This window comes from Camellia sinensis, chromosome 15 (assembly GCF_055761805.1).
Source record: "Camellia sinensis isolate YWXY chromosome 15, ASM5576180v1, whole genome shotgun sequence".
NCBI lineage: Eukaryota > Viridiplantae > Streptophyta > Magnoliopsida > Ericales > Theaceae > Camellia > Camellia sinensis.
The window spans coordinates 50,272,557-50,293,189 of NC_138975.1; the positions used below are offsets into that span (position 1 = coordinate 50,272,557).

At 36.7% G+C, this 20,633-nt stretch overlaps 1 pseudogene; it reads left to right on the forward strand.

The window, feature by feature from the left end:
- Positions 1–3,432: 3,432 nt before the first annotated feature.
- LOC114301152 (caffeoylshikimate esterase-like) lies at positions 3,433–10,090 on the forward strand (annotated as a pseudogene).
- The last annotated feature ends 10,543 nt before the right edge of the window (positions 10,091–20,633 follow it).

Here is a 20,633-nt window from a genome sequence, read left to right on the forward strand (position 1 = left end):
TTCTGCGTCAATAATCCTCTTCAGGGCCACAGATGGGCTCGTACGCTCTACGACTGATACTGAAGGAGAAGCCATTGACGGTATGCTTTTCTTCGGAAAGGAAGTAGAGAGAGGCCGATGATCGGTAATAAGAGAGGTTTGTGAGATTAGAAGAGCAAGTGATTTCAGAACGCGAAACAAAAGGGTTTTAAAAGCTCTCGCATTTAAAAATATATTACATGAGCTGTTAAGTATTAAAAGTACGAGTACAAAAGCTTCCTTCAACATTGATGCTTTTGGAGGGAAAAATAAAGCCCGGTTGTTAAGACTAGCTTCGAAATAAGATATTTTGCTTCGAAGCCGAGTCAAACGGCTTCGAAAACAGAGAAGCCAGCTTCGAAGTGGGTTGCCCTACCCAGGAAATAAAAATACTCGAGTATTTTGAGAAGGCCTGTTTTTGGAGTTTTTTTTTTAAAACAAAGATAATGTCCTTCGAAGCAAAACTTGAGTTTCTTTAACAAAGGTAATGTCCTTCGAGGCAAAACCTGAGTTCCTTTAACAAAGGTAATGTCCTTCGAAGCAAAACTTGAGTTTCTTTAAGGATGGGATTTGGTGTTCGAAACATCAAAAGCAACGATGACAATGACTAGATATTGGCTGTGGACGAAACAGGTTTCGAACGTAAGATTGTTAGATTCGAAGCACTGTTTCCAATTGAAAATCAGCCAAAACTTAACTCCACAAATTGGAAAGGTTACGATTGGCTCATTTAGTGTTTTATTTTAAACAATCAAGTCCAAGTTTAAAGGATGAAATTGTTCGAAGTTCAGAGTTGACTTTTAAAACACAAGTAAAAATACAAGTGAAGACAGAGTCAAACAAAGACAAATTTTGTTCATATTTCAGGGTGATTACATCAGCTGACCCTATCTCGGTATGAACTCAAGTTCATAAAAGTAAGGAATGGAATAAATAACAAGATCATGAAATTTGGTCCAACAATGGTCAATGAACTTTTGTTCTTTCTTTATTCTATCTTCTAAATTTTCTACCATCGGCTGCATGAGTTGATATGCTCTCACTTCATAGTAGAGCTCTTCAGCCCTTATTTCGAAGGCCACTTCTCTTAACCCTTGTTCCAATTCATCAATGTCTAAATCATCCCAATAGGCAGAGTCTTTATTCTTGAAATCATTGAATTCCTCCATAAAGTTCTCTGCTTCGTATTGAGTATGAATTCGAAGGGATGAAAGCTGGTCTAATGATTGTGTAGTAGCCATCGAATTACGATGCCAGTGAAGGAGTAATGGAAGTTGGTCTAGAAACATGTGAAGTTCTCCCTGAGCAAGGGGATTAAGGACATGACCCCTAGTCAGAATATCACAAGCCCATTGAAGGTTTGTGAGAGGGACTTCATCCTCGAGTACATTGAAAGGCAAGTGAGAAAAGGCTGCAAGCAGGAGTAGAGCCTGTTTCCGCTCAGCTGAGGTAGGAGGAGGTGGAGGTTTATAAGGGGGAAAGACTTTCTCCATGGATAGAGCAATCTTTAGTTTCTCTGTCCAAGAAAAAATTGGTGGGGGAGAAGGTGTGCATACTTCAACTTCGGGGGACGAAGAAGAAGATGTGGACGCTTCTGTTTCCGGGAATGATACGGGGGCAGAAGGAACAAAGGCATTAATATAATCAATCCAGTCAGAAGAACAGAGTTTCGCCTTTTTGGCTAAGAATGATGGGTTATACCCTTGTGCTTCTTCTGGGCGTGGGGCAGTGTGCACTATCTTTGTAGGCATGGAAGATGTATACCATGCTACAAGAAGATTCTCCTCCAGGCTACGCCGATTGTCAATGGGCACATAAGGATAAACAACTGAACTTCGAGCATAGGAGGGAAACTCTAAAGGGTCAGTGAACTCAACAAAATGGTGATTGATTCGCTCCCTTAAATCAGGAGTCTCAGGTACTGACCAGTTTGTCCAGTCAGAATTCCAGAAGAGCCAGAAGAGGGAGCAGCTGCAACTTTATCCCATATAGAAATTTGCGAAGAAGAGCTGTTCAAATCCATATTCGTAATTTTACAAATCAGAGGTTTGAGAGCAGATTGTTCGAACTGCAAAGGTAGGTCAGAAGAAAAAATTCTTATGTCTTTGATTTTAGCCTCCTGAATCAAAGGATTAAGAGCAATGTGTTCGTAATCCAAAGGTCGATAATTTGCAAAGGCGTCCATGACCTGAATATAGAAAGGTGGGTAAAGGTGGCTAATAAATGCATGCTTTCGACGAGGAATAGCATCGACATATGACTCTTCGTATGCTTCATCATAGGAAGAAAGAATTAATTTGGCCATGAAATGTATCAATCTGTTCGAATAATAAGGCAGTGAAAGTACTTAAGGATCAAGACGAAAGTATTAATACAGATGCTGTGTGACAGTTGCATTTCTGGGAAGATGCAAAACCCATGCACGTTCTAAGACGTGGGAAAAGGGACTCTGATCCACTAATATCACCAAATCTTGGGTATATTAGTGCGGGGGGTAATGTTGGCTACACGTTTTGTACTAAGCCAGTGACAATCCGACGCGTGGCGAAGTGAGGGTAATATGGGGAGACCAAGTAGGTCTTCGATCCTGATCATACACGTGGCAATTAATATTTGTTGTTATAAGATCTGAGTAGTAGCAGATCAACAAAGAGACATACAGTGACGTGGCTTCAACGGTTGCTCACATTTCAAATTCAAATATAAGGGGGAAGCCTAACTGCAAGTGAAGGCGTAGTGGAACTACTTATAAGGTAGCATGATCAGCAACTACGGAGGAGCAGTTCGACGGTTTGAAGTACAATTCGATGGTTATCTTCGGAGAGTATAAATAGCAGGAAGGACTTCAGAGAACGAACGGAGAAAAAATCTAAGGAATCACTTTACATATTCGAGTGTTATTTCCTGTCCTTTATATTCCTGTATTTTTAGTTTCTGCGCTGCACTTCATTTGTAGGAGTAGTTGTCAAGTATATTGCCGCTGTAATTCTCTACGGAACTGAGATCATTGTAAGTTCTTTTTATACTAATGAAATACTCCAGTTTAGTTAACTGTTCTTATGTTCAAATTTTCTGAAGTTAAATTACCAGTAAGTCACCAGTAAAAGTCCTCTTTATTGAGGCCGAAAGAACCATAACACAATCGTCTGAATAATTGTTTGGCAATTCTGTAAGGACTGATTGATCCTTGCTGGCACGCTCATAATTACGAAAGTAACCTTCGAAAGCTAAAAAAGCCAACAATCACATTTAAAGGAAAAAAATTAAAAAAAATTATATTTTGATCTCAAATTTCAAAACAATAATACAAACTCACCATTTCTTCCTTCCTCTCATCATTTTCTTACCCAAATCTCTCTGCCACCATCTTCCTCAAAAGTGGAGGAAGAATAACACCAATAACACATCCAAAACTGCCTATACTATTGGGGAAACACAACAGAATAAGACTACTACTCCAACCATGGAATCAAATCCACCAAATCCTTCTACCTCACCCAGAGGCCTCACTCTCTTCATTCGATCATGGCTTCCTTTATTCACCACCCCTCTACGTGGTATCATCCTTATGGTCCATGGCTATGACAATGACATCAGTTAGACCTTCCAGTCCATCCTTATCTTCCTCGCCTAACATGGGTTCGCCTGCTTTGCCCTAAATCTCTAAGGCCATAACCAATCCAGCGGCCTCGAAGCTTTCGTCCCCAACGTCAATCTCGTCGTTGATGACTGTCTCAGTTTCTTCAAATTCATCACTACCCAAAACCACCAATTCCAAAGCCTCTCCAAATTCTTGTTCGAAGAGTCAATGGACGACATGATTTGTTTCTTGATCCATTTCAAAAACTCTAGTTCCTTCAATGAAGCGATTCTAATAGCACCTATGTGTAAAATCTCTGATAAAGTCAAACCTAGATGGCCGATTCCTGAAATTCTCACTTTTTTCACGAAATTTGCACCAATTTTGGTGATTGTTCCTACTGCTGATCTTCTGGATACGTGACGTCCTAAAAATTGAGAGCATTAAGGAATATATTGACAAATAATTATAGAGTTTTTTTTTTCCGGTTACAAGTGCAGCGCTCCAAGATTTACTCTAAGGATGAAGTCTAAGAAACGTCACTGTCACTAATGAGTCGTTTAGTTAATAATCAAATAAGATATTAAGAAAGATCGGAGGAATTAATATAGTTTCTTTTCAAAGTCCAATCTTCTTAGATAACAAGACTACGTTTTTGATAGAAGGTCCACATAAGTTGATGAAAAATAAAATAGGTTACAAAAGATATATATATATATATATATATAAGTAAAATTACAAGATCACGTCTTAATACAACACGAGTCTTAACATTTACAATCCCAAAACATGGTTACAAAAGGAATTTAACCAAACTAATTTCTAATTCTTATAGGGTAGTCATACATCTTCAAATGTTTCAGATTCGTCTTCGACCAACTAATAGTCTTCAATAGTTGACATGAAATGCTATGAGCTTTGAATGCCTAGTAAACGCACATACACCCTGCCATTTTTTTTACAATCCAATACACAATCACAAAATAATAAGTAATGAAGCATAACATTCAAGTAAACAAGTAAATAGTTACAAAGTTAGATGTTAGTAATCTAGAAATCCCCTAAAGAGATTTGTAACCCCCCAAAATAATAACAACCTATGTCTTGATGTTCAATAGAAAAGTAGAAACTTGCGAAATATTAACCTTCCTTTGATATTCTTTTATCTTACAAAAGATGACATATGCAAGTATACATTCATAAATCCTAGATCCTGAATCTATAGCATATGATTTGTGTGAGTGAAATGGAACAAAAGAAAGTACAAATAAGTTAATGTCTTATTGGCTACATCTTTCCAAGTCTATGCATGGGAACAACAAAATGAGTTAAACTTTATATATATAAAACCCAAGACTTGAACAACAAATATTTACACAAAAGAAACAAAAGAAGCAAAAGAAGCTCTCGGCTCCAAAGTCCTCCCAATCTACGTCTTTGGTGGAGGCATATCATCAGTACCTGAAAATTGTTTTCCACATAGGATGAGCTAAAGCCTAGTAGAGATACTAAAACACAACTTATGAAGCTTAACAAAGTTATATGGTGAATGCACATGCATGCCATTTATCAAAACGTTATACTTTATTTTTCAAAATAATGCAATGCCTCAATTATAAGTATGTCAATTCATAAAACAATACTTTTTAAATAAGAAAATAGGGCACTAGATACAAAACACTGAGAATCTCTAGGTACGTGTTTGCCAGTAGGCTATACAGGCACCACCAATGTCATTTTATTAGTACTAACCGGAAGGATCGGCACCTAACCACTTGGGTTTCTGGACTTTCACCAAGGACACACAGGCTGACATAATAACCATAACCATACCTTCTAACCAGATTCATCGAAGTATACTCTCATTTTTCTCAAAAAAATACATTTTCAATTTTTAAGTATGAAACAATGCTTAATACAAAATGTATAAGTAATTAGTTTCAATTAATCTAATCTTCATGCAATTTCTACAACAATCAAGGCTATCTTCCACCAATAGCCCAAAATAGATATTTCTACTCAACAGATAATTTCCAATAAGTATAATCTCATAAATCTCAAAATGGAAGTGATAACACATATCCAACTTTATTCTCATCATCAACAGATATATTCATTTTATCTTTTAAAAAATCTAACATCAGTCCTTCTTCTTTCATAAATCAAACATCAATGATTTTCAAATCACACATCCTTTACTTTCAAAAACATGTCTAAAGAAAGGAATTTCCAACATTTCAACATAACTCAACAATATTTACACTTACACAACCTTTCTCAAGAATCATTTGAAAACTTCTCTTTTACATTTCAAAATCCAAACCCTAAATCAAAATCCTCATCTCCCAAACCACAATACTTGACAAGGAGCACATAACAAAAAAAAAATCATACTAGAAGGTTGAAGAAATCCCTACCTCAAGTTTGGAAGGAGAAGAGAGCAAGCCCTAACTTGAGACGAAGTCAAAATCGAAGTTTTCACCGATCAAATTGTTGTCCTTAATGAGCTTTACCTTTTTCTTTCAAGAACAAGAGCGGTGAGATCAACAGATTTGGGTGTATTTGTGGTGTTTAGGCAAGAACTAAAGAGAGAGAAAGAGAGAGTGAAGTAATGAGGTTTATAAATGTTTTAGAGAGAGAGAGAGAATGAAAAAGTGACTAAAAATTGCTTTTCCCCGATCTAATATACGCATAGACCGCTCGAGTGACCAAAACACCGTTGAAGTGTAAAACACAAAAAGTGAGATTGCTCGAGCAACCAAAACACCGCTCGAGCGCATAATGACCCATTCCCAAAATTTTTCCAGACTGCAGAAGATTGCTTAAGCGCAGGAAAGACTGCTCAAGCAAAGATTACCCTACTTTTAGTAGTTTTACAGACTTGCAAAAATACTAAGAGAACTTAAAAACCGCTCGAGCAAACTTGAAGAAAAACATACATGATTTCCTTTGAAAAATGAACTACCAACCTGTTTACAACGCAACCAACAACTCCAAACTTAACAACAACAAGATAAGAAGGAGTATAGACAACGATAAAGAGTATCGATTCTCAGATCCAAAAACATGAAAGGGTTAGGTCTAACCCAAGCCGTTATAAGATTTCATCATTCAAATCGCAAGAATTGGACTCGGATTATTTGGTATGCTCCCTCTTTTGCTGCTTTATAGATCTTACCCCAGATTCCTACAACGGTTATGTACTGCGTAGTGCCAATTGAGGATCTCAAAAGTGATGGTAAAAATAAGGGTCTTGCCTATAACCTCTTCTAACCTTATTTGGTATAAATACCTGGGGTCCAAATACAACTGGTCCATTTAAGGGTTCCGAACAACCATTTGCGCATGACTTAATATTCAATTAGGGAACACTCTTATCCATCCATATTTGAAATTAACACATTATCATCTCATCATTATTCAAGTGATCGAAAACCCAATATCCCCTATTTAGTTTTTTTTTGAGTTAGATATTTTAAGTTAGGGTTAGAACACACTATTGAGACAACAATTTCTATACAAGTATGAGCATCATCAAAGTACCATGGTAAACAAATATAGGCACAACAATGCACATATCATATTAAGGCCCAAACAAGAGATAAAAAGCACATTCATGAAATTAAAAGCATGAAATCATCAACAAACATAAATTTTCAGATTAGATACACTTTAAAGATCACAATCTGAAAGATATTTTCAAAATTTTCCCGAACTCGGCCTTTCCATGGTTTGTAAAGAATTTTATCTAGTTTCTACATCATCTTTCAGAAATGGGATAGCTTTCCTAGATTTTTAGTTATTAAAAAAAATACTTTAGCGTCCAGATTTGTCGACTATTACGAAAATTGGATTTTCTCTTAAACCACTCACTCTTTTTCGAAAATTTTATTTAAAAATTAGGTCAAGAGGATTTTTCTATATTTTTCTAGATTTTTTGAAAGTGGGATGAAAATGCTGATCTTTTTTTGCACAAAGTTTGAAATAAGAAGAGTAATATAAAAAGAGGGAAACTATGAGAATTTTTCACTTCTCTTATGATGAAAACATGCTAAATAGTATATAAGTAACACAAATTTTTAGAATGAAGGTATGTGTTTGGAAATAATGAGAGAATTGGATAGAAAAAGATATCATTGTTTCATTTTAAGGAAGAACTCATGCAAGGTGACAACCAATGCTCAACTCTTCTTATTTAAACATATGAACACCATATATACATATTTGAAAATAATATCATGTATTTGAATAAGAAAATAAAAGAGAGAGTTGTGTTGTGGCTTACTCTCTTGCCTAGGATTGCCAGAGTTGGACAAGGCTTCCTCTCATTTTCTTTCTTCCTCCTCCCAAGCTCACACCTTGCACTCCTCTTTCCCTACCAGTTCTGTGTGTGTGTAAAAAATGCTAGGTGGATGGTCGTATTTATAGAAAAAAAAGAGTGATGAAAAGTCTAAAGTGCCTTGGTTGGAATTCAATAGAATGAAATTGGATTTAGTTAAACGATAATGGAATGGAGGGTGATTAAGGGCAACATTTTGAAAATCTGACCGATGAGCGAATCAAAAAAGGGACTGGGATGACGGGTTATCGGTTCAACTATCAGGTCGAAGCGGTCGAATCGTGACTTCATAATTACATCATAAATAAGTATAAAAAAATTAATTAAATTCAACAAAATAATAGAATTTTCAAAATATTTGCAAGATAAGTATACATATATTTATTTTTGCAAGATGAGTGCCAGAATATATAATCAAAAAATTAGTTCACCAAACCATTAACTAATAGCTATGAAATCAGAAATTTATTATAAAAATTCTTTATGAATATTTTAAAATATTTAGTGGTATTACAATTCCATGATTGACTTTTCTTTGCCTCAATGCTTTTTGTTTTGTTTGGACATGATAATGAGTATTAAAATAAGCATTAAGCAGCTTAAGAAACAGAGCATAAAAAAAGGAAAGCAAAAGACAGAAATAGAACAGCAGATAAGGGAATAGAAAGATAAAGAATTACCGAAATGAAATAGCCTAGAAAAACAACTTGGAAGTGCAGAGAAACAGAGAAGCAGAGGTTAAAATCTTCACTAGAATTATGTCCTCTGCTCGCCAGAATCTAGTTGCTAGATAGAGAGAGTGAAAAAGGCCGACCGACACCCAGAAGAGAGAGAGAGAAGCCAAAAACCTTCCTCCCATTTTGGCACAAATCTGTGTATGTAGCCCTAACATTTGGGACTTTTTGAGAGATTTTATATGTTCAACAAAATCAGCCAGTTCTTAAAACCTAATCCGGGTCGCCTAGTTTGACGGTTGAACTGGCGGTTCTTCCGGTTCTTTCATTTTACACTGGTTTTGAGCTATGTCTGGGTTTAGAGGGTTTTTTGCACCAGAACAAGGTTCGATCACCAGTCCAATCAGTTTGACTGGCTAGGCCGGGTTTCTAAACATTGATTAAGTATGATTTAAATCATGATTTAGTTATAGGTTAATTTGATTAGAACTAGATTGGTTGTTAGTACAAACATGTTTCCATAATTTTTGATTGAAGTCAAATTTTCTTCCTTAGATCCACGAAATTTGTTCCAAAAGTACATCACAAATCTCCTAGAAAGGGTGGTTGGCCATGTGCTTCAATTGATTAGGGTATTTATCATTTTTTTTACATTTATATTCACACACATATATATATATATATATATATTTATATGTTGTAGATATTTGTGTAACAACAATATTATAATGGAGTGTACTTATATATATAAAGTAATGGATTTGAGGCTAATGTGCAATATTAATAAAGTATGAGAGCATGGACCAAATTTATTAATTAAAATACCTATTTCAAGTATAGAATTTCATTAGAATAGTGATAGGAAAAACAATTCGGCTTGCTTTACTTCTCTTTGAATTAAAAGGTGAATAATTGAACAAAAACAATGAAAACTGGAAACTAGGGTTTAGAGTGATTAATCTATAATTAGAGAGTTGAATAATTAATATTAGCCTGTTAGAAATTATTACTAAGTTACCAAGATCAATTAGGGTTTGTACAGGTTCATCCGCAACACGTTTTCGATTTTAGGGTTAAAATTGCGAATAAACTAGGAATTGAAGGTTTTTATTGAAATAATCCGAAGGTAAGGGCCTTATAGGAATTAAAAAGTCAGGGGTCTCATAGGACAAGTCTATGAAGGCCTATGAGGTATAATGGGAAACCCAGGGAATTGTGAAGGAGTTTCTGAGAGTTATTGATTATGTGAGTAAACATTTGTGTGATGTGAGCATTTAATTCATTGCCATTGATGGTAGTGCAGATGTTATGAATGATCCAGATGTGAGCAGAGAATTGTATGAGCAAGCCAAGAGTAAGGACAAGACTTTGAAGATATATGATGGGATGATGCATTCTTTTTTGTTTGGAGAAACTAATGAGAATGAAGAGATTGTTTGAAGTGATTTATTATAATGGTTAAATGATCAATGTGAATGAATGAATGGTTTGGGATTTGGGTTTTGTGTTTTGGATTTGAAATATTTGGAGAACAATATATGAATTGAAATAAATTGATGTATTGTGACGCCCCCAAAATAATCCAACATGAAATAGATACATCAACCAACATCCATTAAAGAGTAAGAGTAATTCTCCAATTTTTACATCATTAATCAGTAAGGTTTATACAAAATAATCCCACATCCGAATTATACATTCAATGGTGTAGGACACATGAATCTATAGCATGTAGAACATCCAATCCCAAAAGTAAATAAATTGCCCTCAAGGAATTACACACGATGGTCTCTCGGACCCATACACGAATAGCCCTTGGCTTACAAAAAAAATTACAATCACAACAAAAGAGTCTTACACTCTCAAAAGCATACTACCATACCCTAGTTTAGTGGGTTCACCACATCCTTTCCTGCACCAAAATCCCATAGGGGGTGAGAACAAAGCCCAGTAGGAAATTCTTAACAAAGTATATACATTTATGCAATTCCCATGAAATGAAAGTGCTCATGCCATTAAAAGGAAAATCATGTCTCTTTTCTTTTGGAAATCGTCATTGTAGACGCGTCTGCAAGGGACCCTGCTACAGTTCGGACTCGATTTGTGTCACGGTTCTTAATCTTGAACCAAAGAGTCCAAATCTGGCAAATCGTTTTGAGAAAACAGATTTTAGGAAAGAAGTGCCAAACGTGGACTGCTTTGCCAGATACAGAGTCGCCACCTAAATATTTTTTATGGGGGAATTTAGGAAACCCTGACTCGGTGCCAAAGGCCACATGTCCGTCATCACCAGAGTTGCCTCGGCTCGGGAGCTAGGGTATGATTGGGGAAGGTCAGTTATGAGCACCTCCTCTCGCCCGATCCGAAGATCGGCCTCTACTAACCGTGATATCCGTTTTTGAAAACGCTATGTGTTCTTGTTCCATTTATTAGCCTAGAATTTACTATGTTATGCGCACAGTAAACAAGTATAGACTAGATTGCCTAATTTGAAAAGAAGCATTGCATATCCGTTTGTTTTGGAAAAACGTTTTGGAATTTGCTACTCGCAAGTAGGCTAAAATACGGATTTCAACGAGTTTTTCCAACTCAAACAATCCAACCTTCACCCACAGGCATTCAAACAATTTATCACATAAGCATCTAGCCACATGGTAAATATGCTATCATGTTAGCATTCACACGCATGCGAGATGCTAAAGCATAAAACACTTACATTGTACTCCAAGCCAAAACAATAAACTGGTTAGCAAACATGCGTGATCCTAGTTCATGTCAAGTTGACTAATGCAGCACATGCAAGATGCAATTAGAGTAGGCTCGGCTAACCTAAACATGGTATGTGAAATGCAACCAATTAATGCACGTATTCAATTTGGAATTGAAATACAAATGCAGTTAGCGTGATGTACCGAGCCCGGTGCATGCGGGACAAATGTATGAATGCACGCATGCATTGCATAAGGTATGCTAATTTTAAATATGCCCTAGCCTACCATCATAAGCAGGTAAATAAAAGGGAAGAAAGACGTGGGGTTGGAAGGCATACACCCACTTACGCACACTTATTACACAATTGCCCTCACTCGGAGGGCACAAATAAATATTACAGTCGAATAACAAATACATTAATTATTACAAAGTTTCTAATTAATTAATAGAAAGAATGCAGAAAAGGGAGAAAGGTGGCCACAGCCTCCGCCTCAGGATGCGCGAATGATGCATGCTCGAAACCCGGCTCGCCTGGAAAGCCCGTACCATACCACTGCCGCCTTTGTTTATACTGCCCTGTCTCTCTGAAAATTGCCAAAGCCCTAGGACAGGTTCCTTGCATGCTGCAGAACACCACCGGCTGGAGGAAATTCCCACCGGCCAAAAGTAATTTCCATCGGCTGCTTTTGGAGTTATCGGCCATTCATACAATGCCGGTCGGCATTGAATTCTGCCGGTCGGCAGAAGGTTCCTGCAGAGGCCAGTTTTGACAGCAACAGAAGACAGACAGTATATGGCATGGGTTTTCAGGCACATGTGAGCATGGTCATGTTTCCCATCATGCTTTGAACTCAGGGAAGCATGGCCCTCGATCCTCGAGCCATCAATGGTGCATGATAGCCCAAGAGATCAAGCTTGCCACTTGATGTAAAATGCATGCAATCACACAAATGAGGACCAAGACCCTATCATACCGAAGTCAAGGGCCCCGGTGACCGAGAGTTAAGGCGCATTACATCACTTATGGTATAAATGCTCCTTGACCCTTACACTTGGTTTGACACCCCAAACCAAGTAATGCAATGCATGTTATGCAAACAATGCCTCAAAGGTACTACACGAGATTGGAAATGCAAGGCATGCCAAGTGTCATGCAACCAGTATGGCAAGTATGCAATGTTAGGCATACCAGATGCAAATGCAATGTAAACATGGACAATTTAAGCAATAGGATCAACACAATACCACACTTGATGAGACAATTATGCAATGGACATAAGACAAGCATGCAAGAGGGCCTTATACCATAAAGGGGCAGACCTTGATCCACCCCAAAACAGTGGCCAAAAGTGCCTAAAAAGGTGGACCAATACTCATGCCAACAAGCAAGCCAATGGTCCTAAGGTTAAGGCACAAAAAAGAGGCACTTCACTCCCACCAACATGACCACTCATGGCATGACTTGGACAAGCCAAAACAGAAATTTAACATGCAAAAATGGACTCCAAAACCCATTAATATGGCGGCTAAAGTGGCTCCAAAGAGATGTATGCACCAAAGCTCATATCTAGGCATAAAAGGGCACACCCTCAAGGCATGAAAGAGGTCACACATGCACACATATAAACATGATTCATGGACTGAAATATGGTCCTAAATGATGCCAAATCATGAGGATGGTCATACCTATGCATGCTAGAGGTCAATATGCTCAAAGCTTACAAACCAAAACACAAAGGGATGACACCAAACAAGGCAAGCATGACTGAAATAGATGGCCAACAGACCTTAAACATGGTAAAATAGTGCCAACACCTTCATGGAACTAAGCCAACACATGCAAGAATCATGGCCTAAACACAAGATGCATTTCTAGGCCAAATGGAGGAATGTAAAGCAAGTATATTAAGCACGCAAAAGGCCACAAATTCGACCAAAAACAGAGATTACATATGATCTAAAAACACCCAAAAATCTCTGAAAAAGGGCCAAAACCAATCAAGCATGCATGTTACCCTTTAAGCCAAAATGCAAGGAAATAAGACAATGAAGGGAGAGGGGTGTCCATCCCCTATGCAAGACTTCAAACCACCTTCCTCACCACTGAAAATCCACTGGTTTTCAATGGTGAGAAGACCAAAACACTTAAGCAAACAAGGCCTTACCAAAGAGGCAACAAAAAGGCCAAATAAGGCCTAAGAGGGTGAGTTTGAACTCAAACCACAAAGGACCCTTAATGAAAGTTCTTAAGCATGAAAATACAAGCCTTTTTTATGTTATGCACAAAAACTAAATCAGCAAGCAAGATAGGTAAAAGACTAGTGCAAGTTTGGGAAAACTAAAGTAAAATGCTCACCCTTGAAGCACACCTCAAGAACAGCCAATGTAGCCCTCTTCTTTTGGTCAAAAACAGCCCCAAAACTCAAGAATGAACCCTCAAAGTCCCTTAATCTCGGAGCAAGGTGTAATAGTGTGTGTATTAGTGCAAAAGTAAGGTAAAATCACACTTTTGGGCCAAGAAACACACACAAGGGAGGAAAGATAGGGAAATATAGAGAGAGGATGTATCTATATGTATAAGCTCTGGTTTTACCTTCAAAGTTTCTAACCTAGAGCAAGGAGAAGGCCTCTCCTCTTATAGAAGTCCCTCTTGCAAAGCTTATACAACAAGCTTGCTTAGAGGGAAATCCCTCCATACACGTATATGGAGGGAAACAGAGTTGGTGCCAGCTATCACAGCTGGCACAAAATATCTACATAAAGTAGATGAACAGTGGTCGGCTGCCCAAAAATGTCATTTTGACAAAATTTAGTGCCGACCGGTAACAAATAGTGCCGACCGGCAAAATAGATTGTCGACGGAAACAAAACACAGCCGGTGGCCTGTGGCCATGGCCGGTGGTGTGTGGGGATGCCTCACAAGGCATTCCCTGCCCCTCCAAGGCAAAACACAAGTGTTTGGTGTGAAACTAGACACTAAACAGTCGAGTTCGGAGATCCTGAGGCAAGGCGCATAGCCGAGACCTCCGGGAACTCCAAACGAACACAAACGAGGGTAATCACCAAGTGTTCCAATGGTGACGTCCAAGTCTTGAGGACGGTCAAAAATGGGGTGTCTACAGTCATGCACCATAAAAATATGGAAGTTCCAATAGTTCAAAACGTTTTATATTAAATTCACGGGGCGGTAAATACGACTCAGGTAATCCCTAGGTTGAAGTCTGCAAGTAGGCATAACAAGCTTTACTATAACCCCACTTTATCGGTAGCTAACCGGAAGGCACGTGGTACCTACTCCGTGCGTGTTTTCGGTCCTTTACCCTAGACACTCAGGCCAACTTAATCAATGTCATCTACACCCCCACTTACCAATGTATTTACCCCAAACAATTTAATAAATTCTTATTTTCACAAACATCTCTTTTCAATATGAGCTTTCAATTTCTTATTCAAGGATTTACAATGATCAATTGAAATTAAATGCCAATGCAACAACTATCAATGCAATGCACATCTTTCCAATTCTTGACATTTTCCATACACTATCCCATTAGTAGTTATAATTTCCACTTCTCATTCCAATTGTAAGATTCACAAGATGACCATGCATCCATTTAGATTCATCAAGAATAACTACATTTTAACAACACCAAATAAAATAACTATTCCATATATTCTCTACCATTTCTCCTTCATCAACATTGTTAAGAAAGTTCCCTTTCTTCATCACATTTGTCACACAAGAAAACAATAATAACATTGGTAGTAATAATATTTCATGGATCCTCAACATATTCTTCAACCCCAAATTTTAGGGTTTTTCTCCAAAATCAACATTTTCCCATCTTTTGAAAAGGTCTCTCCCCAAAACATCACCTCTCTTACCATGTGATTTTAAACCCTCAAGAAAATAGTTTAGAGAGAGAGAGAGAGATTTAACCCACTTTTAAAACCCCTAACATTCATGAGACAAAACTAAACTTTCGATATCATTAAAGAAACTATTGAATCAACAAAATCTAGCATAAATGTATATATAACTCAAAGAAAATCTCCCTACCTCAAGCTTGTTGATGAAAGATTAGATGAAAATCCTAAAAAAAATGAAGGTGTTGAAATAAGATCTCCACCACTCCAAAGGTAGCCCTGGGTTAGCTCTTCAAGCTTTGAGAAGAATTTGGTTCAAAATCCCAATGGATTGAGAAGGATCAATTGTTTGATGTGCTAGATGAGGGTTTTTAGAGAGAAGAGAGAGAATATGGTATTTTTAGAGAGAGAGAGACATAAAAGAAATATGAGATATTCCCAAACAAAAAGAGAAAAATAAACAGAGCCATCGGATATGGGCTTTTCTCGCACATGCGGAGCCCACTCCCGTACGTGCGGTGTGTGCCTCCCGTACGTGCGGCGCTCAACCCTGCACGTGCGGCACCTCCCTGCACCTGCATTTATTCTAGTATGCACCCTTAGCCTCCCCTGTTTCCCGTACGTGCGGCCCCCATCCCATACGTGCGACCAATACCTCTACATGTGCGGCCCTGCTTCCCAGCCCAGAATTTTCCAGTTAGGTTCGCAGCCCCTTCGGATCCAATCTCGTACCTTCCAGAACAAATGAAATTTCGAAAAGGAAACAAATAAGAACGAGACTTTTAACAAGAATTTTCAAAAATATGAATCCACACAACTAAGGAAAAGTGAGGCGATTCACGAGCCCGGTCATCACATGTATAGTTTCATCAGAGATATGTTCTTGATTTCCATACACAGTTGACATTGTGGATAAAGTATTTGATAGAAAAGAGGGTGAGTTTGCATATTTGTTTGGAAATTTGGGGTCAAAATGTAATTTTTAAACTTTTTCTATTTAAATGTGACGGTAGGGGGCAAATTGATACGATTTCAAAAATTTTGGGAGTAAAATTGAAATTATTTGAAGTTTGGGGGTGTAACTGATCATCGAGGCAAAGTATAAGGGTAAAAATGAAATTTTCTTATTTTATAATTATGGTCCTGATTTAAAATTGAACTTAACTATCTAGATATATACATATATATGTAATTTATTACTAATCACTAGGAGTGTACGCGATGTGGATTGAGGATAAAATTATAAACCAAATCCTGAATGGTGGATTGACAAATAGTCAAACCGTGGTTTGGACGGTTTGGACAGTTTCAATTTGCTAGTTGATTGAAAAATAATCTTAAACAACCATCAAGAATTTACATACTATATAACACTAATTTGCATAATAATAATAATAATAATAATAATAATAATAATAATAATAATAATAACTAATTTTGCATAATATTTTTCATATATATAACACTAATTTATAACAAATTAATCAACATCTTAAATCTCTGTCACATTGATTTTTACTTTGATATTTCATTAGAAGTAAAAAAAAAATATATATATATATATATAAACTGGGGGGAAATACTGTCCAGTGGAGAGTAGAAAAAAATTATAAATACATGGGAGGTGTAAATGATTCTATGGTGGGATGTAAGTAAAAATTTGTGGGAGTGAAACCATGTTTCTGTAATTTTTTTTTTCTTCTGCCATACTAGGTAGTAATTCCTTCTATTAACTATAACGAAGCAGTTTCAAAAGTGAATTATAAATTTCAAATCGTAGTTCAAACTAACCCGTAGTTAGCAAGTAGATCAGTGCAAATTGAGCGCTATTTTGCACAGTCGTACTAACCATAGACACAAGGCCTGCTCTAATATTTTCAAGCCTAAAGTGAACTCTCATTATAGGGCCATTTATACATTAAAAAAATTATAATAAAAAGTTTGGAAAAGATTACTTTTATAGATAACTATTAAAATTTATTTAAATGTATAATGTGTGTGCTAAAATCTGATATGACCACGCACAATCAATAAAATCTTCTTCTCTTAGAAATCTGAGAATGAAATTGATCTTTTAGATGAATGTGTCAAGAATTTGCAAGACAAAAAACTGTCAATGCCTTATCCAGTCTTTCTCGGATGGGCACTCCAATGCTAAAGTCGGCGAATTTCTCTCTCTAGAGAATACTCAAAAGCATAAATACTAAAAGTTATAATCAATTACTAGAACATGCATAATAACGTGTCTTGCTCAACCCATGGGGGTGTGTCACACCTTGTATTTTATGACCTGATTAACATTATCATAATCATTATTATTATCTAATTTCGTAAACAAACATGTGGAAGCTATAACCATTAACGTAAATAAGTAAAAAAATTTCCCTCTCGTTCATACATACGATGCCAAATAAATTACAATTAAATAAAAATGCCCTTAGGCTTGCAGTAATACATAAAGAAAAGGGCTTAACGCTTAGTACATTAATGGCATTCCTCTAACAATCAACAGGCTTCGTGGCTAACAAATAAGTAGATCTTAACTTCAAAGAAAACCTTTCATGCCTATACTTGAAAAATAATCAACAACGTGGGACAAACATATATTCTGGTAAGAATTCCAATAACTCTAAATAATAACATCACATGGATAGATTGGATCATGAATGCTCCACATCGTAATATATAAATAATGTGACTTTTAATATCCAAAATACACATACATAAATATATCTTTTCTCTAAAGAAACTTTCTTCATCATTCCAAGAAAACTCATTTTTCTTATCCTTGTAATTCACCACTTTCAATTCAAAAGATTTCCAAACTTAAATCAGAACTCATGATACAATCCCAACTATATTCTCAATGCATCTACCATATTTTATTGCCTAAGCACAAGGGAAAATGGAACACCCATCACAATATATATATATATATATAACCAAATATAACTAACAAAATAATAACACATACTCCCATGTTTTACTTGCCACAGGCATGGAAGGCAAATGGTGCACCATTTGTATCACAACACATATACGAAAACAAACTAGACAACACTGTCACAAGAGACAACCTAGCTTTATCAAGCCATAACTACCATAATCACCACAACACACTTTACCGGGCGTGAGCCGACTTTATTGGTGGCTAGCTGGAAGGGAATGGAATCTCCATATAACCCAACAGAACACACACTTTACTAGGAGCAAGCCGGAAGGGAATGGAACTTATGTCAAGGCGTCACAGTTTACCAGACCAAAGCTGGAAGTACATGGAACCTTAAACCCATGCTTTATCGGGCACAAGCCAAAAGGAAGCGAAACCTATGTCAATGCGCCACACTTTATCGGATGCTAATTGGAAGGAAATAGACCCTCTATACAGCACTTTCCTCATTTACCTCATCACATAACATAGCATTCTGGAGTACACAATTAATTCAACAACATATATCATGCATAATCTATTTAACAACATCAATACCATTCTCCACCGATGACCAATGACGAAACCTCTAAACAACAAATACACAACTCTCATAATTAAATCCCATAACTGATTCCATGATTTCAAATCATTAACATTATCAATTTAACATAATCCAAACAACCATTATCTCTTTCTCACTTCCCATTATGTTCATTTCTCATTTCAAATAGGGTTTACAAATATTTTTTCGATTTCAAAACCAAATTCCATCACCCCAAATCTCCATTACTCACAGTGACTTGCTGAAACCCTTTTTATTTATCAAAATCACAATTTGTTGATATAAAATCATAACCCAACACATACACAACACTAATTAATTCCATTTCTCAAAACAAATGATATACATTAGGGCTTTCCAATTCTAACATCCTAAACATGTTCAATCAACACTTTCCCAAATCAACAACATAAAGTTTACACTCACAAAACTCCAAACCCTAACCCTCAAAATTATGTTTTTAGAAATTTCATAGCAAATCATGCTTTTATGTAATAAATACTACCACTTATCTATCTATAGCAAGGTATTGTAAATAATTAAAGAAATCCTTACCTCTTGAAGCAAAAAGGAAAAAAAATCCAAAAATCCAATGGTAATGAAAATACAATTTGCTCAGATTAAAAGAAAACCCTCGTCGCGCTCTATGTTTTGGCATAAGGAACTAGGGTGAAATTTAGGCTAGAAATATGTGAAACCAAGGGTTAAGAAGCTTGTAGCTTCAGAAAAGGCAAATAGGAGAGAGAAGAGAGAAAAAAAAGCTGAAAAATTGACTTTTCATGCTCACTGCTGACTTATATAGGCCTACCATTGTGGGCGTAATGAAACACACTGTGTGCGCGACTATGATAGTTGCGGGCCATCTTCGCTGCCCATCGTGGGCAATACACTTCCTCTAGGCCAAAATATCAAAATGTGGTTTTTCGTTGCAGTTCATCGCGGGTGCAACCCTCAATATCGTGGGCATGGTCACACCAACAATGCTGACTGATCCAAGTGTTCCAGGGCAAAAAATAAGGTGTTCCAAGGCCACAACTCAATAAGGTAACAAAAATTAACAAAAAGAACACGTGTTCTAACCGAAAATGCTAAAGGATTTGGGTTTTTTACCCAGGCTACTACAAGGTGTGCTCTTTATATTGGAGTGTCATGCCTCATCCTAGGTTTCCTTTTCCATCTAGGACTATACTTGCCTAATAAATATTTCTTATCTAATATTTCTCTTCCTAATTGGGTTGGGTTTAATCTCCTTAAAAGTCTTATTCTTACCAACTCAGGAGTCATATCTCCATTGGGATTTGTAATAACCCTCATTACTGATTACTGATAATCCTACTAATTACTGTTAAACTGAGACTGATTATGATAATTGACTGAATTGACTGAAATCACTGAACTGATTGATTGAATGTGCTAGTTTAAATACATATCTATCTGTTGACTGTTAAACTATCTGTTCATGTTTTATGCTTTAAACTGCAAATTGAAGGTCTTATCGGCGGCCGAATCTGGAATTGATTGTTGATTTGTGTTAGTTAGAATTAATGGGATTTTATGGCATATTTATCTGAAATGTGATTCGGTACGATTAAATTAGGATAAATAATGTTAAATTGCAAAGTTGGCCTTATTCACAATTTTGCCACTCTAAGTGGTCACTATCTAAACATATTTGAGCCTCAATACATTCAAACAAAACATTTCACCAGCCTTCTTGAGTCTTTAGCCGACTAGAGAGAGGGGGAGAGGAGAAAAACCTTGTTTTCATCTCATGTTTGCTTGGAGACTTGGAGAAATTGTAGGAAGATTGCAAGAATAGAACTTCCATACCTTAAATTGAAGACTTAGGTAAGGAATTCAACCTCTTAATTGTGTCTTTAAGTTGGTTCTTGCATGGTTCATGTCATATTGAAGAGCTAAGTTATGAATTGGTTCTAGCATGTTAAATT